The sequence below is a fragment of the Tachypleus tridentatus genome, chromosome 9, assembly GCF_004210375.1.
Source record: "Tachypleus tridentatus isolate NWPU-2018 chromosome 9, ASM421037v1, whole genome shotgun sequence".
Classification (NCBI taxonomy): domain Eukaryota; kingdom Metazoa; phylum Arthropoda; class Merostomata; order Xiphosura; family Limulidae; genus Tachypleus; species Tachypleus tridentatus.
This window is the reverse complement of record NC_134833.1, coordinates 141,724,976-141,752,706: the sequence shown is the minus strand read 5'-3', so window position 1 is coordinate 141,752,706 and position 27,731 is coordinate 141,724,976. Positions and strand designations below refer to the sequence as shown.

Here is a 27,731-nt window from a genome sequence, read left to right as displayed (position 1 = left end):
CTACAAGGTTTTCCAAAAGAGAAGAGCTTCTCTACAAGGTTTTACAAAAGAGAAGAGCTTCTCTACAAGGTTTTACCAAAGAGAAGAGCTTCTCTACAAGGTTTTCCAAAAGAGAAGAGCTTCTCTACAAAGGTTTTCCAAAAGAGAAGAGCTTCTCTACAAGGTTTTCCAAAAGAGAAGAGCTTCTCTACAAGGTTTTCCAAAAGAGAAGAGCTTCTCTACAAGGTTTTCCAAAAGGGAAGAGCACCTCTACAAGGATTACAAAAGAGAAGAGCATCTCTACAAGGATTCCAAAAGGGAAGAGCATCTCTACAAGGATTCCAAAAGAGAAGAGCATCTCTACAAGGCTTCCAAATGTAAAAAACCTGGACCAGCAAAGTGGAAAAATAAAAGTAAGCAAATATTACTACTAGCATTCTACTTCAGCTTGAGTTTCTCTAAGCTGAAATAGTAGATTAAAAGTGGATAAGAATATAATGGGGATGGAAAGAAAGAGTAGACAAACAGAAGAAGAAAAATTGTGCAGAACTTATCACAAAAATCAACAAAATACAAATGCTGAAAGAGAAAAAATGTTACAACTCAACAAAGGATGAATATGAAATATTGTATTCCTTGTTGGAAAGGAAAGAACCAGAAGCAAAACCAAGTGATAGAAATATCAAGTTAAAACCATCAAATAATAAGACAGGCTCAGCTAAAACAAGGGAAGCAGAAAGTCAAAAATCCTGGATCTGAAATCAGGATGGGCTGTTTGTTCTTGAATTTTGTGCAAAGCTACACAAGGACTATATGCGCTAGCCATCCCTAATTTAGTAGTGCAAGACTAGAGGGAAGGCAGCTAGTCATCACCACCCACTGCCAACTCTTGAGCTACTCTTTACCAACAGATAGTGAGATTTATCATCACATTATAACATTCCCATGGTTGAAATGGTAAGCATGTTTGGTGTGATGGGGATTCAAACCCGCGACCCTCGGATTACGAGTTGAGTGCCTTAACCACCTGACCATGCCAGGCTTATCAGAATGGAACCAACCATCTAGTGCAGAATGGCAATAATAATGCTTATTATTAGAGTGCCTCCAGCTGCCACTGAAAATAGTAACAGATGATTCATCTTGTAGTTTAAGAACCTTAAGAGGCATCAGGAATGAGGACACATGAATTCACAGTTAAGCTAATCCAGAAAGCCATTTAAAAAGTTTAAGTTGGTATGGGATATCCATACATAGACCTTGATTATTTTCACAATGACAAAATTATAGATTAATTTTTGATACACAAATACTGTCAAGTAAACCATAATACAGACTCTATAAAATGTCCCAAAATTTCATATTTTGATTTTTAAAAAAAGTGAAATGCATGCAAGAAAAAATAAAAATCTGAACAGAAATTCCAAACTAAAGTGTTTAAAATTTTGTATCTTTCATTCTTGGAAGAGAAAAAAAGTAAATAACATTAAACCATGAATGATAACTAAAAGCTGATACAAGAACAAAAATTCAGTAGTTTTCAAAAAACAATATCTGAAGCCAAGTAGTACCAGGGAAATAATGGGTTTCTATTAAGCTGCAAGTGTTCATGTGATTTACTATACATAGAGAATGTGCCACTTTTCTACTGTTGAAGTAATAAAATCTAATGTTGATTGCATTATAGACAAATACAATACACATTAATGTGTGTCAAACTGGAAAATTTGCTTAATGCTTGATGCATGTGCAAAACATATTCAGCAGTGGTATGAGGAAAAAACTATCAGTTTCTGTGGAAAGATAAATATATATCTGAAATACCTTTCCAGATAAGGAAAATTTCAGCAGCCAGAAGTTGTTAAAGTTTCTCTTTTCCAAAAATTTATTGGACACAAGCTACATGACAAAATGTAATACACAATTGAAAAAATACACTACTAACCCCATAAAAAAAAACCCTTCTAAAAGCTCTTACATGTTTTGAAAATTGATATATTACTTTGTAACAATAATCTTTAGTGCCATGCGCGAGGAAAACTTTTGTCAAGAGCCAGAAAAAATCCTCCATGGATAATCAAAGAAATTAGATAATTAAGAACCTTTGATAGTTTACTTGGAACATCTGAGACCATATTGTTGAAAACTGTTACTAACAACCATTGAAATTTCTCCATACATAAGCATGAACAAAAGTGCACATTCTCAAGCTAAGTTTACATCTGAAAACTGTGTGATTCATGAAAGTATCTTGTAAGCTTATTAAACTGCTTGTAGTGCATAAATTTCACATTTAATATTTTTTGTATAAATGTTTTGTGCATCCAGTGCAAAACAACACTCTCATAAACATCAAACAACTTGTTTTCTGAATTCTCTCATATAAAAATGTGAAAACTCACCTAAACAAATAATGTCTGAGGAGTCTCAAAATTGAAACTCACTTCCTTCTTTGATAGCAAGGTGCTGCTCTTGAACATGGCCACTATCACCAGAAAGCTCTTTTTCCTCAGAATCTCTTCCCAAACTTCTCTCTGACAATGTTGTAGACACATCACTTTCAAAATGACACTCACAAGAGCATGTTTCTACTGAAAAATCAATATCAGATCCATCAGTTATTGGAGCACTTTGGTTTTCTAAGGTCCATGGTGAAGTCTGTCTTAAACGTTCAGACAGGTCAACAGTGATGTAATGGCAGCCACAACCACAAGAGTGGCATTCACATGGACAAAGAATGCTAGATTTTGTTCCTACATCTGTCTTAACACCTGAGACTATATTGTTTCCACCCAAATGAAGTGGAATTGAAGAATGTTTGTCAGTACTGTTTGTACTTGAGTCTGATGATGCTCTCTCAAAGCTTTCAATATTTTGATTTCAGAAAATGCTGCATCACTAAATTTCCTCTGCAAAATGTTACCTATTTGGGTTTCAGAAGTCATCCAAGCACTTTCAAAAGCAGCTGTAATTTTCTGTGCTTCTTGCAGTACTGTTTCCATCATCAGTTCATTTTCAGGTTTTTGATTGCTCCAACTATCATTTTTTGGTAAAGCAGGATCAGGAAAATGGTTATGTGTATTTTTGTCTTTATCATCTAAATCCTCACCAACCTGTGACTTTTTTGGAATTCTAGGGCTCTGTAAACCTTTTTCACAAAAATCAACCCAATTTTTAAGGTTCACTTTTTTAGGACTTTTTAATTTAAAACTAAACTCTTCACCAGGAAGAGAAAGATGTATTTTTTCCACATGTGGATCAGGTGAAGATGATGCTGATCTAATAAATGCTTCTAGTGGAGCAATACTTATTGGGGTTGTACTTCTGGGTCTTTCAACTGGAATTGTGCTCACTTCAAGACGTTGCTGTCGAGTAGGTAGTTTTGGAAGACTACTTTTTACAGATGATACAGGTATCTGAAAATTAGATGGAGGAAGATCATCATCATCCAAAGACTCTTGTGCAAGAAGTGTTTCAGCTTCATAATCTTCTTCACTCTCTCTTCTTTTCACATGATTCTTTCGTATATCTTCAAAGTCCAATTCTGACTCAGACGAGGCATGGTCTTCAATTACAGAAATACATTCTACTTGTGTCAGTATGTCTTGGTTTTCCTGTTCTGAAATACCATTTCTCTGTCTCTCAGAAATTTCATGTTGCAGACTATAAATAAACTTAGATTCTAAAGAAAGTTCTTTCTCAGATTTTTCCGTTTCTTCTTTTGATTCAATTTCTTTCTCATTCACTTGATATTCAAGACCATCACTCCCATCTTTAGAATTTTCTATGATTTCAATTTCTTCATGGTTATATTTTATATTCTCATTTTTAAGTTTTCTAATTTCTTTGTCATCATTTAAGGTTTCTATAATGAGAATTTTCTCTGGTTCACTTTTCTTAAAATCTGATTCGGGAACAAAAATGTGGGTATCCATTGTTTCTTTATTCACCATAGGCGGTGGTGAATATGGTAGAGTTGGTGAAGGTGTTTTGCTTCTTGGTGATTTTCTACCTCCAAACCTAAATAACGAGAAAAGCCCTCCTTTCTCTTTCTTTTTTGAGCTCTTTTCATCTGTACTACAGGCAGTGTTGTTCCGATAAGATTTTGGAGAACCCTGAGGCGACCTACTCTGACTTCGACTACGACTTCGAAAAATATCAGTCCAAGAACTTTTCCTTTTGTGAGATTTTTCTGAGGAGGTTTGATCATCATAAGCTGAAAGTATGGAATCAGCTGACAAGTTTTTCCTTCTGTCTTCCACTTGCTCAGATCTCTGAGTTTTCAATAATGAAGAAAATGATCCTGTCCTGATACTACTTGGGGTTTGACTTTTTACTCCCTCACAAGGAGTTAATGTACCCTGAGAGTCAACATCACTTTCAAATTGTTTATCAAACTCAGGAGTGACAAATCCAGATGAATATCCAGTATGTGGAACAGCCGTAAAGACTGAACCCGCTGAAACAGTTTCACAAACATCTATATTATCTAGCGATTCATTTAAATTATCATTATCTGAGTCAGAACCATCCACTTTTTCCTTAATGCTTGAAGGACTTTCAAGTTCATCTGATGCCAAATCTTCTAAAGAAGCCAAAGGAGCAAGAAGATATCTCAGATGTTCTGAAGGGAAATCATCTTCCTTTCCTTCTTCAGTCATGGTTATTATACTCAACAAGTTACAGACCGAGTACAAGCTGTTCTTTGTTGCCAGATCTTCAGGATGGATTTTGTTTCAACAGATACCATCCTCATTAACAGTGTTTAAAAACCCTTAAAGAGTAAACAGAAAACATGAGTACCTGATCTTAAATATAAAGTTATGATTTATTTTTAAACTATTCAAACTGCACTAGATTTTATAAAAAAATCTTTAAATTATTAATCATAACAATTCTTTAAAAGCCTAATGTAATATTAAAGTTAAAAATAAAATTTAAAAATATCAAATTGTATAATTTAGAAAAATAGCCTGATGAAAATTATTTACAAAAGTGGAAAAATTAAAAATTACAGCCTAATGTACAAATACAAAAGTAAATAGTAGTATTACTTTCAAATGACAACTTGAATCAAATAAATATTTAATAATCCATTAAATTATATTTAATAAAATAAAAATGGCATATATCAGAATATAGAGGTATAGACAATGCTCAGGTCTGATATTGTAAATTTTTAAATCAAACTAATCTTGACTAGTAAATTATACATTTCAATCTTTTAAACTAGTAAATTACACTCAGAATTAACTTTGACAATAATGTTTTGGTCTTGGATCTAACTTAAACTGATAAGAAAATCAGAAACTTGATTAAAAATCAGTTTTTAATTTATACTCAGAATGATATAGAATTAGTTTGGACTACTGAATTTGAAATTCAGCTCTCAAATGACTGTTCTTGCAAAATTCATTACATTTAGGCACAAAATTGTTATTCCAAGGGGTTGACCTTACTCTTTGCAACCAATGTTCCAAAATACATCTTGTTAATGACATTAACAATATTTTACAGAAGCAATTAATGCAAGTGTTTGAATACTTCATTTGAAATATGTTTGTCATAAATAAGATAATTGGTTTACATGTGTCACCTAATAAAGGTAAGTTCACTGTATTTGTTACACACTTCTCTCTACTTTTGAACTGAAGCAAAATTATGCTAACTTTTCAGTTTTGAAGTAGTCACATTTTTCATTATTTAAAAATGTATATCAGATAGATCCTTACTTCTCTGCACAATTAATAACTATTACCTTGCATGCTGCCTTGAAGATTTTTTTCATACACTAGAAGTTTGAACAAAGCTCCTACCCTTACACATTAATGTGCATTGTAACAGTTTATGATGTAATCACCATTAGATTATAGTGCCCATCAGCAGAAGGTAACATATTTTCCAGATGAAGTAATTCTCTTAAACACAAGAATTTGAACAAAAGCTCATTCTTCATATGAAAAACAAACACATCAGAGGTGGGAAGGAAGAATATGAGGTTGTGCAGAGGGATGTTTATCTGTTTGAAATACATTTTCAGATAAAGAGAAAATTAACTTCAGAAATGCTACTCACCTCTTCACACCAAGTTGCTAAAATTCCATACTGAAGATAATGGAAAGGCTGGTATAGATGAAAAAAAATTACAAGAACAAATTCTTTCCTAAAAATATATCATCATGAAAGGAAAGACTATGTATGAAGCATATTACTCAATAAGATGTCTTATCCACTTCAACAAGGGCCACTCTCCACTCAATAAAGATGAAAGAGCAAAAAATATTAACAGAAACATTTATTTGGTTCTTGAGTAACAGAGAATGTAAGAATGCTTAAAAGGCCATTATCATACAGGTAGTTGGCTGAGCACTAGTGTGTAGAGTAACTACAGCAATAAGTTATATTGGAGATGACTTACATGACTTCCTGAACTTGCATACTGAGGAGCTCATAAGACCCATCTAGCCAAATTAACCACCAGGAATGACTTGGTTCATAATTAGTGAGATGACCTGTACTACACTTCAACCCTACTTTCTAGTGAGAAGTGCATCCAATCTGTTTCATACTAATGGGATTTCAATGTCCTGCTAGAAATCTCTATGTTGGCCTTCCCACTGAGTTGTAGCTAGAGAAGCCATGATTCTCCCTCCACTCTACAAAACAAAAGCAGGAGGAAAGAATTCCCTTAGGGAAGAATGCTAGAGACTAAAAAGAAAACATTGCACCTGCATAAAGACTCACACTCAAAGGCTGTGCAATGGGGTACCACAACTAAAGACAGCAAGCACTAAACAGGTGTACATGTAGCAAACATATACTTCTGGTGCTGTCATTTATTTTCCTTTCAAGTGCAGAATGGCCTACAAAAAAAATATACAAGTCCTGCTGAAACAGTTTCACACACACAAAAAAATGCATCACAACAGCAGATACAGAGCAGAGTCAGATGAGTTTAACATTTTCTGTATGCTCCTACTCAATGAAGATTTCAGGAAAGAAGTATTTCAGGTAATACAATATCTGCCACTAGGTGGGTTCCGTAATCTCCATACAACATACCCACATTGAATACAGTAGTTGTGAGACCAGTAAAAAACAAAAACAAAAAGAGAGAAAAGATAAATGTGATGAAAGGTGACATGAAAAATCCACCACTTGCAGAAGGATAAACTAGTCAGTTTGGGAGTATAACTAAACTGACAAACATGCAAGGGGATAGGTAAGTATAGAAAGATATCCCACAGTAAAAAAAAACATAAGTGACATGAAAGTGGGATAACAGCAAACAGATCATACTGAACAATGATAATGATCTTAGTTAGAAAGACTGTACATATTCTGCAGTAATTCCTGAACAATGAATCCAAAAATATGAATTTTTCTCCATCACCCATACATTTTTCACAAAATACATACTTTTATATAACTGAATTACTTCAAATGAAATCAGACCACATTTTCTTATGCTCAAAATGTTGAGAACCACTGGGTAAAATTTCTCTAGATCAACTGTGACAAGAATGTACAAGAAAAACACTGCTAGTATATAAATGGTTAACAGTCCACATGATGTGTTATTTCTGGATAGTATTTGTTTCTGAATGCCTTTTGACATTATCTTTTACTTTTCAATATTCATTTTATTCATTGTTATGACAACAAGACATTGTTTAAGTCATCCACATATTCTTTATACTTGTAGTTAATTTACTGTAAAGAAACAAAGGCAAAGCATTAGTGAATTTGTCAAAAAAGTATATCATGCATATTTTGGAATAAAACTTAGAGACCAAAACAGATCATGGGCTGCAGACAAAGTCTGCACCATTTGTGTCAAAGAGTTGAGATAATGGACTAAAGTAAGAAAATGTCTTTGCCTTTTGGAGTTCCAATGGTCTGGCATTAGCCCAAAAACTACAGAGATTACTGCCATTTTTGCTCATGTAATGTACAAGGCTACAACACTCAAAATAAAAAGGGGATTTCTTAACTGAATCTTCAATTTACTTTAAGACCAGTTGTTCATAGTCCTGATGTACCTGTACCTACACCACCATAGACCCAATCTACCTGTATCTACACCACCAGAGACTCTTGATACAGTTTTATCTGATTCTAAATCTGATGTCAATAGAAATGATGATAGGGATTGTTTTCAATTTGAGATATCTGATGAACCAAAACTTATCACACAAGATGAACTTGATTATTTAATGAGAAATATGAGCCTTCCAAAGGATTCTTAAGAGATTCTGGGGTCCAGACTTTTGGCTAAAAGCTCACTTTCTGCAAGGAAAGAAATTAAGAGAAAGAGTTTATACCCTACTTTTTCCACAAAGGTTCACTGGTTTATTTCAACAATAATATTGAATTAATTCCAAAGCTAGGAGTTGAATTCTATGAACCATGTAAGCAGCAATCATTCATTGATTCCTCCAAAAGAAGTCCATAAGGTGGTGTTCTCCTTCACAATGGAAACATATATGCATCTATTCCTATTGCTAATTCAGTTCACTTGAAGGAAACACATAAAAAATCTCAAACTTCCTCTTAATAATATCAAATACAAAGAACATGGTTGGATACTTTATGGACACCAAATATCCTTTGTATGTCAAATACAATGAACATGGTTGACTACTTTACGATGACTCAAAGGTCCTTTGTATGTTATGGGGTCAACAATCCAGTTATATAAAGTTTCCATGTTTTTTTTGTTGTTGTTGGAATGGGTGTGTGTTTTCTTATAGCAAAGCCAAATCAGACTATCTGCTGAGCCCACTGAGAGGAATCAAACCCCTGATTTTAGCATTGTAAATCCGGAGACTTACCGCTGTACTATCGGTGGGCATGTTGGAATGGGACAGCAGAGCATGAAATCAGCACTGAACAGCCTGATACCAAGATTGAAAGCATTGAACATGAAAGTTTTGTTGATAAAAAAAGCCCTATTTCCTCCATTTTGAATAAAACTAGGCTTGATGAAACAGTTTGAAAAGGTCTTTTGAACTGTTTATCTAAAATCAATTTCCTAATCTGAGGCCCAACAAAAATTCCTTCTTTAAGTTTCACTTTTGAAAGAGCTAGAAACTTCAGACATAGATGTATGAAACTTAAAGAAGGGCTTTTTGCTGGGCCTCAGATGAAGAAATTGATTTTGGATAAACAGTTCAAAAGAACAATGAGAAGAGTTGAGAAAGAAGCACTGATTGCCTTTAAAGATGTTATTGACAAATTCTTAGGAAGCAACAAGGACCCAAATTATGAAACTAAAGTAAATAATATACTCAATAAACTGAAAAATCTGAGATGTAATATGAGCTTAACAGTCCATTTTTTAAACTCATGTATTGACTATTTCCCTGGAAATCTCAGTGTCATTAGGGAAGAACAAGGAAAAAGGTTTCAAGATATCAGGGAAATGTAGAAAAGGTATAAGAGAAGATGGAACATCATCATGATGGCTGATTATTGCTAGTCATTGAAATGAGATGCTCCAGATGCAATACATAAAAGAAGCATCACTACACATAGTTTTGAAACTAAGAGAAGTAGAATCTACAAAAAAATAAAAATATATGAGGGTGCATATTTGTTTAACATCAATGTTCTTTCTTCTTCAGTTTGTATTTTTGTTAAACATAATAACAGAAAATGTTCATTGTGGTAAAAAAATTAATAATTTGATCTATGTATGAATATTTTTCTTTCCAATTTGTAAAAAACCCTTACTAGATAGAAAAAATGAATAGTATTTTCTGAATCTGGATAGCTGAATTAAGGATAATCCATTATTAAAACCAAAACAACTTTATTGAATTTAAATTCACAGGCCTGTGTAAAAATTATTCAACATACAGAAAAGTGATTAACATTTCTGAATCATGGTTTTCATGCTGGTATAAGCACAAGAGAAATAAAATGCAACTTTAGTGATTTACATTCTTTACTACATGATTCTACAAGAGGATTACATTTTAATCACTACACAAATGTGTGGTCCTTTACTCAAATATCCATGAAAGGACTGAAAAGGAGATCAAGGGTATGGGTGGATTACCCAGTAAAATTGAAAGTGAAAACATAAGATCAAGATAGATTACATGGTAAGAGTGGCAAAAAGAGACTCAGGATCAGAATGTATTACAGATTAGGATTGACAGAGGGAACTAGGATCAGGACAGATTACCTGATAAGGTTTAAAGAGGGCAGTTTAAAGAATTCATTTTAAAAAAATCCTTGTAATATGAGCATAGGCTTAACTAAAATTATTCAAATACTGTAAACCCTCATACATGGGTTCATCTAACACAAATTCGCTTATACACAAAAATAAAAGCAACCATTTATACATCTAACAAAAAATTCAATAAATTACTAATATGTAAAAAGTAGACAATTTCTCCTAAATCTCAAAATATTTCTGACTTTGTAGGTGCCTATTTACTTAAAAGAAGAGGTACAGTCAAACAAGTTTAATGTAGTGGAAGGGAAAACTTCAATGTACCAACAAGTCTTTGTCGACATTAAATGTTGTATGTTAAGCTAAAGAATATTTGATAGGCTGTAAAATGTGCAGAATTAGATGAGTGTGCATCTGAAAATATAAGAAAAATATATTGGTGTTCGCTAAAGACAAGATGCCTTATATGGAAATGCTTATAACGAAGTGGTTCTGATTGTAGACTTTAATATTGCAATATTAACTGGAGTAGTGAAGTTTCTTTACAGTTATTACAGGACAGTTTTTTTCACTGATTGGTTAGTGAACGAACTAGGGATGATTCTATTTTAAATCTGTTATTAATCACTAACAAATATATTGTTCAAGTGGCTGAGTTGGGGAAGAGCACTTGAGAGTCAACGATCACTGTATAATTAGGTTTGATTTCCAGTATATGTTAAGAATAAGATTAACAATATCACAGTCCTAAAACTTCAGAACACTTGTGTTTGATGCCGAAACAAAGGAACTATATCTCAGATAAACTGGAACAGACATTTGGGATGCTTTTCAGATGAGGGAAACCTTAGAGACAAATTACTACATGTAAAAAAAAACACCAAAAAACAAACAAATGCCAAACTGCAATGGCAATCAAATAGAAAGTTAATGAAAAGTATTAAAAATGTATAAAATTCAACAGACTGTTAGAATGAAACATTTAGAGATCTATAAAAATACTAGAGAAATAACTGGCAAAAAATATTAACACTGGGAAACAAAACTTAGCATCTTTATAACATTTATCATTTTTATACATTATGGCAACTAAATCCAGCATGAAAAGTCTCAACTCTTTGTAAATGTATTCACTGACAAAAAAGAAGTAAATTGTAAGTTTGTATTCTTATAACACTTTTATTAAGCTCCAAACCCTCAAAATAATACAAAAAATTACTAACCAGAGAAAGAAGTGACTTGAAAATATTGCAACTCAACAAGGTTGCCACAAAACACAATTGTTTTGTTTTTGAAACCTAATCACTGTCTTCATAACATGGTCTCTTTGGCTTTTGAACAAAATGTCTTGTGATTTTTCAGCAGTAATAACCCCTCTCACCATGGATATCCTTTACTGTGCATGAGGGTTTTAGAGGATTACTTTCAAAATTTAATTACTTTTTGTTTGTTCTTGTTATACCAATTTGTATTGCATAACATTGTAGCCAATAACCTATATTTTACTAGTGCACACATATTTGAAGTTCTTAATTTCATAAGACAATATTAAAAAAGGCAATTTATCCTACTTAGAAATGTGACATTTCTCCTCTAAGCATCCCCTTCTCTAATTTATTTACCACTCCTCCAAAATGTATGAAACTTAACATAAATTACATATGATAATATTATCATCACTCAAATAAGTAATAATTTTCATAGCCTTCACTTTTGTTTGGTTAAAGAGTTATCAAATAGAAAATCAGATCCTTCTTGCCACGACCACCTGTCATATCCTCTGTCTTACATTTAATTCAACATTATTTATAACCAAAAGAAAGCAAAGTTTTCTGCTATCAAATGACATATTATATCAAACTGTTTTCTATACAGGAAAATGTTACTCTTTCTTTAAGTACAAGTTTCATTCTCAAAGAAATGCATCAATGAGCTTGGATGAATTTGTAATGGCTCTTGTCACAGTTAGAGAGCCAGAAAAAAATTGTGACAGTTGGAGGAAATTGTCTGCTTTTTGCATGTTATTATTCTATGTTGTTTGGTGCATTATAGAATTAAATAAGAATTATCTTGTGCACTACTACTAAAAAAGTAGGATTAAGTGTTATTGAGTCAACAGAAAAAAAAAGTCCAGATAAGTACTTTACTTCTTGTTTTCCATGTGTATTCTTTATTATTATAAAAGTAACTAAAATGTAAAAATAGAAAACTCTCTTTAGATTACTTAAGGTCAAATTAGGCAAAATAAAGAATAACTCAGTAAAAAATGTTCACAATGCATGCAAGCAAACAGCTCGAAGTAGCTGGTGGGTAACATAGTTTCATAATGTAATACAAGTCTCATCTACTCCAAATGATTTACAACTTATATTATAATAGTTAAAATAGTACTAGTTGGTAGCCATGAATTAAAATGGATTAAAACAATAAAACTTAATTATAAATAGATGTATACAGTTGTGAGTTTAAAACTACTTAGAATAAACTAACATAGTTCCATGTCAGTTGTTGCAAGCTGAAGTCATTCTTGAAAAATTAAAAGAGAACATAATTCACATTTATTTATATTTTTTTTGGTGGTTAAAAGGTCAATCAAACTGACCAACCTTGTGAAGAGTTAGCAGAGAAAATAACAAAGTATACAGTTTTGCTGAAACTACAGTTAAAAATGTATTCAGGAGATTTAAAGATTACGTAAATGGCATTCAATATTTTTCATGTGAAGAAAAGTATTTTTAATCTTAACATAAAAATTATTTTGCACTTGGACTGGTGGACAAAAAACTCAATATGTTCCTAGGCAAATCTTTAATAAATTTTTTAATTAAAAAACTGATTTTTTTATCTACAAATGATATGTAATGTTAACTAAAAGTCTATCAAATTTTGTGAAAATACACACACACATGCACTGTATTAAAAATTATAATATTAAAATTATATACAAATAAAGATGGCTACATGGCCAGTCCTTGAGCCTCAGCCCATATTGAGAGAGTTCATAACCAGCAAAATGTGTAGTTAATATACTGTACATATAAAGTCTAGTCTAGTTTCCTAGGTTGCAAGTGCCAAACAGGCACATTACAAATGTCAAGAACAGACTACTACAAAATGCATATATATATAATATGTGCAATGACAAAGTGCAAAAATATTATACATAACATTTGGCAAGAATTTCCAAGAAATGAACAATCAGCTTTGACTTTGGTATATTAAACTGAAATGTTACAGCACTTTCACTGTGTTATGGAAGGTCTGGGAGACTACATACAAGAGAAAAGAATGATTTGCACATTGTGCTAAGCAACAAGGAAAGTGATTTCACAACTGAGGTTGTTTTAAATTACAAACAGCAATGCAAACCCAGATATTTTGTCCCATGAACATTAATAATAAATGCTTTTATGAGTATATCAAAGAAACAAAATATTAGAACACAAGTTGGATCTCTAAACAACGAAGATGGATGGATTTTTGTTGATAATCATAAGATGATTGTGTTTTCTCATCCATTCTTACTATGGAAAGATATAGAATTGATTCTATACTTTGATCTTCTCTGAAAGATTGTGTCTTAAATTATGACAAAATTATGCCAGAACTAGTACGATTCAACACTGAAAACCACAGGAAGATAATATTTATCCTAGGATAATAAAATAAACAAAAGAGCATATTTATGGGATGTTAATTTTAAGTTTTAAAAGTGGTGAGGTGCTGAAAATATTGGAGGTTATCCAACATTATACTGACTTTTAATGTAAAAAAAATAAATAAAAAAAAATACAATGTCCAAGTAAGTACCATACAGTTAGTCTTACTTGAATGGTTTCAAAATCACTAACAGTCTATGATTTAAAAAATACCATAAAAGCATATACAATTATTGCACATTATCATAGACAACATTAATTTAGAAAGGGTATGTTATGTCTTATGACTTCACTTACTTTGAAAATGTATGTTTGTTCTGGACATGGGTAATGCAATGATTTTGGTATTTTAAGAAAGTTGTTAATAAGGTGCTAAAACTTATTTTGATCATTTCATCTCTTAGGACAAGAGATAAACAAGTTAAAACAGATCAATAGCTGGTTGGACAGTAGAAAGCAGAAGTTATAATTTTCCTACACTGAAAATATATTTCCATAGGTATTTACCTCCTCTCACAGAAATAGCTATTCTCATTCAGTGCTGCTATCTGTGTGCAAAACAAAATTTATGCATACCACAAGCCTTCTACCTCCCATCCACTGAAATTGACTGATTCTGTTGCATCTCTCATGCCAATCATCATGCATAAAACCCTCCACCAATAAAGTAACATACTCTCATGACACATGTGACTCCCTCTATTCAAATCTACTGAACTTTCACTTTGCACCAGTTCTCAGAAGGAAATGTGAGAAGAGGTAAGTACCCATCAGAAATACATTTTCAATGCAGAAAAATTACAACTTCCAATACTGTACATAACCTCCTTTCATATCAGTAACAAAATCTGACATTGAACAGGTGGAGAAATGGGTGCATGGAAAAGAAAGATGCATCTAAAGGACGTCCCTAAGATGAAACAGTCAGATTCTAAAATCTGATATAGAAACCACACCACTTATGAACCATGCAATATTTACAAAACTCAATCCCAGAAATTATTAAAGTGGGTAAAATGAAAAGGATGTGTCCCTAGATAAAGAGTGGTTATGGTGTAACAGACTGTACATGTCAAGTTAACCAAATCCAAACAAAATCCATGCTGCTGGGATCCAACATCCACATGGAGGTAGGATGAGAACCATACCATCAGTAAGAAAATTACAATCCAAAATCCAATCCACCAGGAACTGACATCCATGTGGGAGTATGAAAGAGGATCATACAGAGGTAGGAAAGGAGACCATAGCATCTTGCAGTGTGTAGCCAGATGATCCAGAGAAAGAAGATATAGAAAAGAATGAAGTGCATGTTAAACAACAATGGCAAATAAACAGAACACAAACATCCACAGGTGCCAGAAGTAAGAAAAAAGGGAATGTGAAACATGGAGAACTGGCAGAGTAGTTTCAACATAGTCAATGTGAAGTAGTACAGGACCATATCAATATCCCCTTCTGGAAAAGCAGTTCAATGCAGAAGATGACAAATCTGGAAGGAACACATCCACAGATAATGTGCAGGAGAGGTAAACACCTGTGTGATTCAAAAAATAAAAGTTGTGGAAAAGGACCACCTGAAAATCTAAGACCAAGGAGACAGAAAACCTTCAAACCAAAATTACAATCCAAAATCCAATCCACCAGGAACTGACATCCATGTGGGAGTATGAAAGAGGATCATACCAGTAGCAATAAGTTACAATTCAAAACCCAGAAATCTGGCAGAGGTAGGAAATATGCATAATAAGCAACAGCAAGTTGATCAAGAGAAAACCATGGACATAAAACTGCATAAAGCAAACTGAAAAGCATTTCACCATGAAAAAACAATTTTATTTATTTTTTTATAAACACAACTTCCATGCATGAATTTAAGACAGACAAATTAATTCCATATGTAACTGGTACTTCAAGAAAACTAACTGAACAGAAAATATTCACAAGTTTGCTTACCTAGAGTGATTCATCAGAAATTTCTATCAGGTACTGTTTGATAAATACGTATAGATGAACCACAACTGCCATTATTATAAAACAATAAATTACCTGAAAAAAGAATAAATACTAGAATTAAAATGGCTACTGGAGACACTATGTAACACATACTTAATATTTTTTTATCATTTATTAGAATTTTATAAATATTATTAGTAGACACATCATGTAACTTTTGATATCAAGAACATGTACTTAAGTAACTGATTTTCATGGTAGCTTTCAACATCAACTTAGGTAACTAGTGCTTAATCATTTCCAAATTTGTAGATTAATGAGTTTGAAAACCTTACTTTAATTTCAAATTTACAAGACAGTCACTATTACAAGTTTGTACTTTATACCTTGACACAAATGTGTATTAAAGCACAAAATATAGCACATATAACCAACTTCAGTAAAGCTTGGGCTTAATTAAAAAAATGAGGCAATTTTACAAGTTAGTTATATTTCAGTCATAACACATGCATATGAAACTCATAAATAAATTTCACATTCAACTACTTTGTGATTATATGTAAAGAATGACAAAACAAACCTTAATAAATGAAATGATTATTTGTCACCTTGCTTGTTCTCACTTTGTTCTCCACTATAGATCCTTAAAGTATGTGCACACACACAAACACATGCTAACAGTTACTATTTAAAACTGTTCATACCAACCTGCTGTTTGAAAGGATTATTAGCCTTACATAAATTAACTGCTACTACTTCATTGAACCAAACATTATCTTAATAGTTTTTATCATTAAATGTTTAAAGAAAATCTCTATTCAAGTAGCTAAATCTATTACATACAAGATGTCTGTATAAAATTCACAGTACAACTTCTAATAATTCCAGTGGAGAAAAAATACAAATGGAATGTAATATCTTTATAAAGAAAGATAAGTTGAAACAAACATCCTCTAATAATAGATATAACACATGTATTTATTTTCTATTGCTATAATAGACATCACTTGTTGAAACTATTAGAAAGCATGTCTGACAAATAAAGTTTGTTTGAGGGTAAGATTGGTCTATGTCCAAATATCACACAAAAACCTATGTTTAGTGATTGTAAGTTGCTGAGAATGTTCATAAGAAAACTATAAGGTAGTCATTAAAGTAGGAAACATACATATTTCAATGATGAAAAAATATATCAAGCACTTAAAATAAAGAAACTTATAAAAAAAAATCCTTGTTCAATAAGAAGAATGTTACTGATACATTGAAAATCAGTTATGAAAGATGGAATACAGTATATGCAGACTTTGACAGATCTAATTTCTTAGCTTAAAAGCTTATAAAGCTGTGGAATATTGTTTTCAATTTGTATCTCATGTCAGCAATGGTATGACTGCTGGATTAATACCAGGTTTAAATAATTTGGGTAATGGCATGAGACTGAAAGTGAACCTGGAACACTTGATTTCATTGGAATATAAAATAACTGGAAATTATTTGATTCAGATGTTCAAAGTTTACAAGTGTTGAGTTGGACTACCTGAATGAATATCTTCATTTCTGAACTTATGAGGCTAATAAGAAAGATTTCAACATTAGATATAATTAGGATAAGTTTTTAAAACTATGATTCTGAGTTGTTTTTGATATGCAGAATTATTTCCTTTCTAAAATTATTTATTTTTAGAATTAGTTTAACTGATGATATGGATTGTGTTAACAATTTTAATTCTTTTTTTCTTTAACAATTTTATTAGATAATTTTGGAAGTAAAACACTGCATTTAGCATATAAATCATATCCAGTGTCTCACATTTACATAAACAATGAAAATAGACATAAAAGTGTATATTTGATGAGTTATCCTAATGAAACAATGCTGTAATTATATCAGCTGTGTTTGATGAAAAATTAATTTAAATTGCATTTTCAAAACAAATTTTCTTGAAGAAGCACTGAAAGCTAATACCATTATAGTTTGGCAAATTACACTAATTGTACAAACTGATTGCATGATTGATTATTTTCATGACATTAAATAATTTAATTTCAGCTTTTATTAACAAATTACTTTGTTATACTAATCAAGATAGCCTATTCTAAAAGGTTATTTGTTATATAGAGATAACTGCACAGCTGTATTTTACAATGTGAAGAACACAATTTGAAGATTTTTAATTAGAAGTTTTAGTTTGTATTAAACTAAAGGGGAAAAGTGTAAGATTTTCTTTCCTCCGTAACCATAAATGTTGTACACTTCTAAAACCTCTGTCAAAATTGTGCTTTACCATTGAGTTCTTTATCTTTGTAGTTTACCAATGCAAATGTACAACATACTGGACTTTATGCTAGATTTCTGTTGTTCTTTGGACGTGTTTGTTCTTACATTCATATAATTAATATTACATGCAAAAAGATTTTTAAAACATATTTTTAGCTGTTTGTTAGTTATATATATTAGAATAATAATTAAATTATTGTATGAAAGTGTATTAAAAGTTTATTTCCTTTTCCCATTTTTCTCTTCCATTTTTAGTGCGTTTCTGAAACGACAAAGAAATATCTTCTTTTCTGTGTATAAGAATACTACACATCTTAGAAAATTTTACAAAACAAAGATAATTGTATTTAAATGTCATATTATTGTTATTTTTAGACATTGTGATATTTGTGCTTCCATTATACACCTTCCTTGAAACCAGACAAAACATTTTAATATATTTAATATTATCAAAGATCTCTTCATCTTTTCCATCATTTTTAAAAATAATTTTCAATGTGTATGCTTTCATGTACATATATATAATTATATGAAACTTGTATTAAAAAAAATTCAAAATTATAATACCTTTCTTATTTTTATCTAAATTATCAAACTGTAATATTAATGATAATTTATGGGTGAGAGAAACAGTCTGTATATTTTTTTCATAAAGTGAGTAAACATTATTTCAGTTCAAAATTCTGTTGGTTCTGTTAATTAAACAATTTACAATTTTTTTTCACTGTTACCTTGTTGGACAACAATTTCAAATTAATCTCTAAATAGTACCAGTGTCATATAGTGGTAGTGTTATGACTTATATATATGACCACTAGTATAAGTAGTAATAGCACAAACAAGTATTTGTTCCAAATCTAATTTTTATAATATACTTATACCACTCTACTTAAAGTAGTGACTTTCAAATAGATTTATCAACCTATGGAACAGTTTGTCTGTACATATAAGCAGGGACTGTAACAATGCCATTGCATTTGAAGTTTCTGTGTGTATTTTGTGGTACACTGTTAATAAAGAATAAGAAACTGGATCATAACCTAATGGCCCCTTGTTAACCCTTGAAAAGTTGAAAATGAAATGAAAATCAAATTGGTTACTCTTGATACTAAAACACACATTAGAACTACAAAAATATAAACATTGTTTAAAAATATTACTTTTGCCTTTTTTATATTAGTTCACACATTGCATTAGGATACATGTGAAAGGATCTAAGTACTGTGGCAACAAACACATATGTTTCCAATACACTATGGCTTCTGTGGCCCATGAATCTCTTCAGAGCCGAAAAGCCCATACATGTCCTGGTGCCACAGGATTAGGGGTTAATATTATTTGAAACTTATTCATGTTCTTGGTACTACTATTATTATTAGGAATAATCTCAAGTAAATACGTTTCTGATAAAGTATGCGTGTTGATAGCTTTAGTTTCCTTTTCAATTCTTAAGTACTGGTCGTTTACTATTAATTATGGTCAAAATTATTAGTACTAGTGGTAAACACAAGTACTTGTGAGATTTGTTACATTTCATTGGTTAGGCCTAGATCAAGTAGTTGAGCAATGTTAGTATTATCATTTTTATATATTACAAAATAATTTACGAACTTAATATACTTTTTCAAGTTTCTTTACTTTATACTAAACTTTAAAATTTAAGTTACCAAGTTTAAACTTAACATGTTAGTCTTGTCACTGTGTCAGACAAGTTAACTTTTATAGTTTTAACATTTAGTCCAGTAACTTGTAGTTGTAACAAAATACAAGTTTAAATTGTAAAGTTATAACTTTATTCACAAATAAGCACAAACAAGTTACCTTTTCTCACAATATTTATTTCATCTTATGCTTTACGTTGCTATGAATCAAAATAAAAACAAAAAGTTTAAAATATGTACTTACCACATATACTAAGGAGCACTCGTATATGTTAAATATATTACATTATTAGGCTTACAAGACGTTTATAACAGCATCGGTCCTGTCCTCTGTTGTTCATATAATACTTATTGGTAAAATAAATGCATATGGCTGCAAAAATAATGAAAAGTTATTCATTCTTAGAAATTTGTATTCCAACATAACCTTTAAACAGTAATTTATAAATAAAATACAATCTTATAATAAATAATATTCATACCTTTTTTATGTATATTTTTATTGCTGTATACTCGTCACACCAAACACGCTTGCCCTTTCAGCCGTGAGGGTGTTATAAAGTTACGGACAATCCCACTATTCGTTGGTAAAAGAGTAGCCCAAGAGATGGCGATGGATGGTGATGACAAACTGCTTTCCCTCTAGTCTTACATTGCTAAATTAGGGACGGCTAGCGCAGATTGCCCTCGAGTATTTTTGCACGAAATTCAAACCAAACCAATCTAATAATACCATATATGTTGAAAATTAATTTAAACAAAAGTAAAATGATCGTACACAGATTCAACATAGGAAAGGTTGACAATCAGCAGCTGAATACAATCTGTGGTTTGAAATATCTTTTAAAATAAGTATTGTTTGTTTGTTTGTTAAATTTTCCGCAAAGCTGCTCGATGACTATCTGCAATAGCATCTTCAATTTTAAACTGATAGACCAAAAGGAAGACAGCCAGTCAACAGGACTAGCTCTTGGGATACTCTTTTCTTACGAATAGTGGGATAAACTGTAAAATTATTTTTTCCTAAGGCTGAAAAGGCGAGTGTATTTGGTTAGAAATTCAATTCCGCAACCCACAGGTTGTGAGTCGAGTGCCTTATTCATCAGGCTATGCCATACCCAGTAAGAATTTTTTTCACATTAATTTTTTTTCGGATATATATCAGTTTTAAAATGTAATTGTAGCTTTGATATACATAAAGAACAGAATTCTAACGTTTCGTGAAGTTGCCGTTCATACTCTATTCTTAAATCTGAGCTTGTTCAAGAACACAAAAAAGTCACATTTATTATAAAAATTAATTTCTAGCTAAGATTTTTATCCCAGATTAGTCGATCGGATATTGCCCGACAATTTATTTTCTACAACAAAATCCACCAACATTTTAAAAAAGAAATATGATAAACAATGTATTGTTAACTCTTTCGAGCGAAGATGTGTGTTTTTTTTATCTGATGAGTCCACCGAGGAAAATCGAACCCATGAATTTAGCGTTGTACATCCGTACACTTACTGCTGTACCAGCAGGGGTATTTTCGGGCGAGGGAAAAAATAATATACTATAAGATTATTTAAATAACTCTGAGTGATTGCAATAACTAAGACAATTATTTTCTCTTTATATGCTGAGTCCAATGAAAGGAATCGAACCCCTGATTTTAGCGTTGTAAATCCATACACCATCGTACCAGCGGTGGTCTGTTCGGGGAGGGGCAAATAACAGACATGGAGATGATTTAAATAACTAAGTAACTACAATGACTAAGACAATTTTTTTCTCTTATATATAGGCCCGGCATGGCCAAGCGCGTAAGGCGTGCGACTCGCAATCCGAGGGTCGCGGATTCGGGCCCGCGTCGCGCCAAACATGCTCGCCCTCCCAGCCGTGGTGTTGTTATAATGTGACGGTCAATCCCACTATTCGTTAGTAAAAGAGTAGCCCAAGAGATGGCGGTGGGTGGTGATGACTAGCTGCCTTCCCTCTAGTCTTACACTGCTAAATTAGAGACGGCTAGCACAGATAGCCCTCGAGTAGCTTTGTGCGAAATTCCAAAACAAACAAACAAACTCTTATATATTTTATTATCTGTAGAGTCTTTTTTTATTATTCTAGATTGAGAAGTACTGTCTTCATGAAACGATAAGCTCTATAGTGACTTAGAGATGAGTCTGCAGGCTTACAATGCTAAAAATCATGTTTCAATATCCATGGTGGGCAGAACGCATGTATTTCACTGTACAGCTTTGGGCTTAACAACAACTAAACCAACCAAATGATAAATCAGAATAAAGGAACTTATGTACAAATAGCAACCAAATCAAGTCTAATAAACACTTGATTCAAAGTTTAAAAAATACCTTTAGACTCCAAATAAATATAGTATAATATAGTTTTATTTAAATAATTTTATTCTATTTATTTTATACAAACAAAAGAAAGGAGTAGCAATGGGTAGCAGAGCAACAGTCACATTGTTGTAATATTTATGTGTACGCTAGAAACCAAAGCCCTTAACACATATAATAAAAAAAAAAAAACAGCCTTAATACTAGAATTTGGTGCGAATACATCAAAGACATATTTGGTATTTGAAATCACGGAAAAGAAACACTACAGCAGTTTTATTATTTCATAAACAGCTTCCAACCATCAGTCAAATTCACACTAAAACTAACCAATGCGGAAGGATACTTAGCGTTCTTAGATGTAGCCTTGAATATCCAAGATAAACAAATACAGAGCTCTACGTAAAAGAAAGAACGCAACAGATATTTCTTCATTACAAATCACATCACCCAGAACGAACTATAATGGGAAAACTCAAGAGAATAAATCGAAACTATTCTATGCAAAATGCCCTACAAACAACACAAAGTAGCTTTAAAACACTATTATTACAAAACGGACACCTGAATATAACATCGATAATGTTTTCAAATCACAAAAAAAAAACATTGCAACAGCAACAGACCGTAAAACAAGAAAGAATGCGCGAAAACGCCCATATTGAACATTCTTTTCATAAACAACACAATCACAAACAAGATTTGTAAAGTCCAAATGACAAACAACATAACGTAAAAGCCAGGTAAAACACTGAAAGAACTATTAGTTTACTCTTTATTCTCACAAACAAAATGTATTTAGAAACAATGCTACGCCTGAGAAAACGGAGCAGGACAAAATGTGCCACACTTGCTTCTCAGAACACATAAGTGAGTTATATATGAATGACCAGCACAAAACCGCTCCAGCGCAACACTTCCTATGCAAACGTGGAACCTAAAACCAAGAAAACTCAAACCCATTTAAAGTTTTTACTAATACACTTAACACTATTATTTTAAGTTTAAAACTTGCATACACAGGAGTATCACACAGTCTTACACCAAACATGCTTACCCTTTTAGCCGTGAGGGCGTTATAAGTAACGGTCAATCCCACTATTTGTTGGTAAAAGAGTAGCCCAAGAGTTGGCTGTGGTTTGTGATGACTCGCTGCCTTCCCTCTAGTCTTACATTGCAAAATTAGGGACGGCGAGCGCAAACAGCCCTCGTGTAGCTTTGCGTGAAATTCAAAAACAAACAAAAAGTTTTACAACTAGTTTTTAACTCTGCCAGTAAGCTTTGCATCCTTTCTACTTATCGTTCCTTATCATCTCCTGTTTTATGTTTGTGTGTTTTCAGTTAATCGTAAAATGTATTATTTGTATACATTTTATTTAAGTAATATATTTTATATATTTGTATGGCTACATAGTTAGTGTTATAACTGCACTATAATATTAAAAACAATAATAATATTTGATACATTGTTAGACGCACGTTACGGCAAACTCGAGAAATAGAACATAATAAGCAGTTTTGTAAGTCGACGAATATTCTAATATCAAACAGTTATGTATATTACCCCTGAAGAAGCCCCAAAGTCGAAACGTTGGTTTAAATAAAAATATACTATTTTATATTCATCTGGAGCGTAAAGGTCGTTTTCTCCTAACTTTTATCAAAATATGTAAATCCTTCCAGTATGCGCTACAAATTTTGAGTGTGTTTGTGTGTGTTTTTCGTGTAGCAAAGCCACAAATGGCTATCTGCTCAGCCCACCGAGGGGAATCGAACCCCTGATTTTAGCGTTGTAAATCCGGAGACATACCGCTACAAATTTTGAAAGCAACAAGTTTAATGACATAATTGACAGGAGTGTTGTAATGCATTGATACACGAGAGCCGTGGACAAATTTCATTTAACAGTGAGTGTCTCGAATCCGAATTAGTCTTGTGGAGAATCAGAATTTAAAAAATACATCATCAATACCACACCGAAACAACAAAACTTTCTGCGCCTATGAGCTCGATCCCCTAATCTTTAAGTACCCAACCTGGCAAATTATGAATTTTGTTAAAATTTAAAACAAAAACTAGTAGTTCTCAATCATTTTGTTACTTGCAGTTTCTGGTTTTTCAACTCCATCCCCCCAGTTAAAATAAATCATTACCGTTACATATAGAAAAAAAAAAGTTCCTTTTTTGTGAGACTCACTTCAATTGTTTTTTGTCTTGTTGTTTTCCGTTTCGTTTTGTTTTTGTATGCCTTGGGTGACTTAGTAGTAAATCTGGGGGGCTTCTAACACTAAAAATCAGGTTTTAATATCCTTGCTAGACAGAGCACAGATACCCCATCGTGTAGTTTTGTAATTAACAACAAACAAAAGTTATTTTCTTCCACCCTTCTATAAACCAACACTTCAAAATTGAATAAATTTATAGTGGAAGATTTCAGAATACAAAAATTTGTTGTTTTTTATTTATTTATTTTTCATCCCGGTTGCGCCAAACATGCTCGCCCTTTCAGCCGTGGGGGCGTTATAATGTTACCGTCAATCCCACTATTCGTTGGTAAAAGAGTAGCCCAAGAGTGGGCGGTGGGTGGTGATGACTAACTGCCTTCCCTCCAGTCTTACACTACTAAATTAGGGACGGCTAGCACAGATAGCCCTCGAGTAGCTTTGTGCGAAAATAAAAAAAACAAACAAAACAAAACATGTTTTTTTTATTTTTCTGTTATAAGGTTTTAAGAATCATCATGAATTAACCTCTTTTAACCAATAATTTGTCTGTAAATTAGTCTAATTTATCGATTGTTCAGTAAAGCGTTTTCTTTTTTTAATTCTCATATAGAAACTCAAATATTAGCAGAGCTAGAAAATGTACACATACACACTGAAAACGTATCTATAAAAGCAGATCTTTTGTAAATCCTAAATTTTAATACAGAGAAGTGTATATGCAATTTAAAATTCTCGTTTTTGAATGTTGTTAGTTCGAATTTCTGTGTGTTTACTGATAATATTTTATATTAAATGAAAAAATAGATAACCAACTTGCATGAGGCATACAATAAAGTACTAACATAACCGTACATCGAGTACTTATTTTTTGTAGACATTCGAATTTCACTGACTCGTATATGTAATTTTTGTAATATTGTAGATATCCATGTGTGAAAATTATAGTGGTTTAGATGATATATCTCATATGATGAACAAGTGAGAAACAATAGAAGTTAACAAACCGAAAGACTGGTCGGGGACCCTCACTTGGTGATTAACAACTGATGTGGACTATTAATCTGAAATATTGGAAGTGTTTAGTGAATAACGCAAAGATGATTTAAAAGTAAAATTTACCAGCCATATGATGCGTACTTACTAATTAATTATTTTATAATTAAGGTTTTAAACGAAATAAAGTAAGGTATACTGCTTGGGTAGCAGTTTGCAACTGTACATGTATTGGTTTATAAGTTTTGTTGTTGTTTGCTTGTTATTAGCCACGAAGCTACACAAAGGTTATTTGTGCTTTGACCACCAAGTGTATCAAAACCCGGTATTCTAGCGGTGTGAGTCTGCAGACATGCTGCTATACCACCGAGAGGCATATATTAGTTTTATATTACACTATGTTATATAAATACGTTTTAGTCACTTGTCGTCTTTCATTGTTACATCACTTAAACTATGTTAATCTACACAAATAATAATAAGTAAATAACTAACAGAATCAAACTTAGAAAGATCTGTATTTTAATAGCCAATTGACAAAAAGGGGTTGGCGGTGGGTGGTGATGACAAACCAAACCCTTTTTGTCTTCGTTTGTTTGTTTTGAACTTTCGCACATAGCTGCACGAGGGCTATCTGCGCTAGCAGTCCCTAATTTAGCAATGTAAGACTAGAGGGAAGGCAGCTTGTTATCACCACTCACCGCAAACTCTTGGGCTAATCTTTTACCAACGAATAGTGGGATTGACCGTCACGTTATAACACCCCCACTGCTGAAAGGGCGAGCATATTTCGAATTACGAGGCAAGTGCCTTAACCATCTGGTCATGCCAGGCCTTTGACGAAAAGGGAGAACTTTTTTTAAATGTTTTAATCGACTATTGAAAATTGATTAATTTTACTATTATATTTGAGTCTATGATACCTGTATAGATTGCAGATCTTTATATGATATAGGACCTTTTGCCAAGGTGGCCTTTCCTTTCGCAGATCTTTATCCATGACCAGAAAGTACTAAATAGGGAAACAAAAGCAGGTTTTCGTATATTTGAATATAACATGGCAATATACGTTGTTTTGAATTCAAAATATGCATATGTATGTTAGTGTAACCAAAAAAATATACTATATCTTTGATACTAAAATTTATGGAGCCTTTGTTAGATACTGGGGTTCCATAATAAAAAACTGTTCAGAGAAAATAAATGAGCTGAATATGCGTTAAACTTCCACAGTATAGAATTTGCCAGTCGTCTTAAATTGTTTCAAGGCAATGAGACACTTAACTGAATTTTCTAATTTACTGGTGACGGTTTTTGAATATTAAACTGATGTGCTTTCAACCAAATTAATATCCTCTGAAATGGCAGTTTTCCGACGGCTCTGTGAAACATTCAAATAGAACATCCTTGTATATTCAATGTTTAACCAGTGTTATTGATAAATTGTGTTATTAACAGCATAAGCATCATTTTGCGATATGTTTCTATCAATGCGAGCCCCCAAGTTTGGATGCATACCACTATTCTTATTATGTGCTATGTCACTTCTGAGAATTGACTACCAGTTAAAGATATTTTTTCTGTTTACAAACGGTTGAGTAACATAGGTTTTTATCTCAAAAACTGGTGGATGTTCGTACTCATGTAAGAGGTTTGGTTTGCTTCTAATCGCATAAGCGTCCGTTCAACTGAACGTTGGTTGGATTTATCAGCAACACCACGATCACAAAACACTTGATCTACTCTTCATAAAGACCAGTATATTTGTCATAAAGTTTTGGATACCTATAGCCCATCCAAGTACACACTCAACTGTATCTTAAAAGTTCAAAATTTCGGTTTTTATATGCTAGTCAGTCAAATCAATCTTTCTAGTTGTTATGACACCAATCATGTATTTAAACGTTAATAGCTATGGAATTCCCGTATTACTCGCATTTGTTTTTCACATGCCCTGTATTATTTCCTCAAACTCATTATACGCGTTTGAGAAAAATAGAGAGAGAGAAAACAAAAACACGGTAATTAATTATTTTTCTTTATTTCTTTATTTTTTGTGCTTCTGCAAACAAGATTAATAGTGCCTTAACTTGGCAACACGTATTTGATTTTTAATCTCAAAGTTGATTTACCCTCAAGAAATGTATATTGTTATATACTTATTCTTAACTGGTTTGCCCCATGGAACAGCGGTAAGACTTTGGATTTACAACGCTAAATTCAGCGGTTGAATACCCCTCGGTGGACACAGCAGATAGCCCCATGTGGATCTTCTATATAAAAAAAAAAGAAACATGTAACTGGTAATTTTGGGAGAAAAAAAAAGGTAAATTGCAATTAATTACACTTCTTAAAATCACACAAACATGGTTGCATTTTCTTGCAAACTGGTTGTTGAACACATTTTAAATTAACACACTGCACCATCATTAGGGAACTTTTTATACA

The 27,731-nt window shown here is 32.3% G+C and overlaps 1 protein-coding gene across 4 annotated transcripts in view; it reads right to left on the bottom strand.

The window, feature by feature from the left end:
- LOC143226543 (uncharacterized) overlaps positions 1–20,012 on the bottom strand; it is a 70,042-nt gene extending 50,030 nt beyond the window's left edge. For 3 of the 4 annotated variants that reach the window (XM_076457636.1, XM_076457635.1, XM_076457642.1), the window contains exon 1: positions 2,382–2,755. The gene's annotated coding sequence lies outside the window, so the exon portion shown is untranslated. Of the gene's footprint in view, positions 1–2,381; positions 2,756–15,780; positions 15,874–19,963 lie in introns of those variants that run through there. The other variant, XM_076457640.1, reaches the window with a different exon arrangement.
- Positions 20,013–27,731: the final 7,719 nt, after the last annotated feature.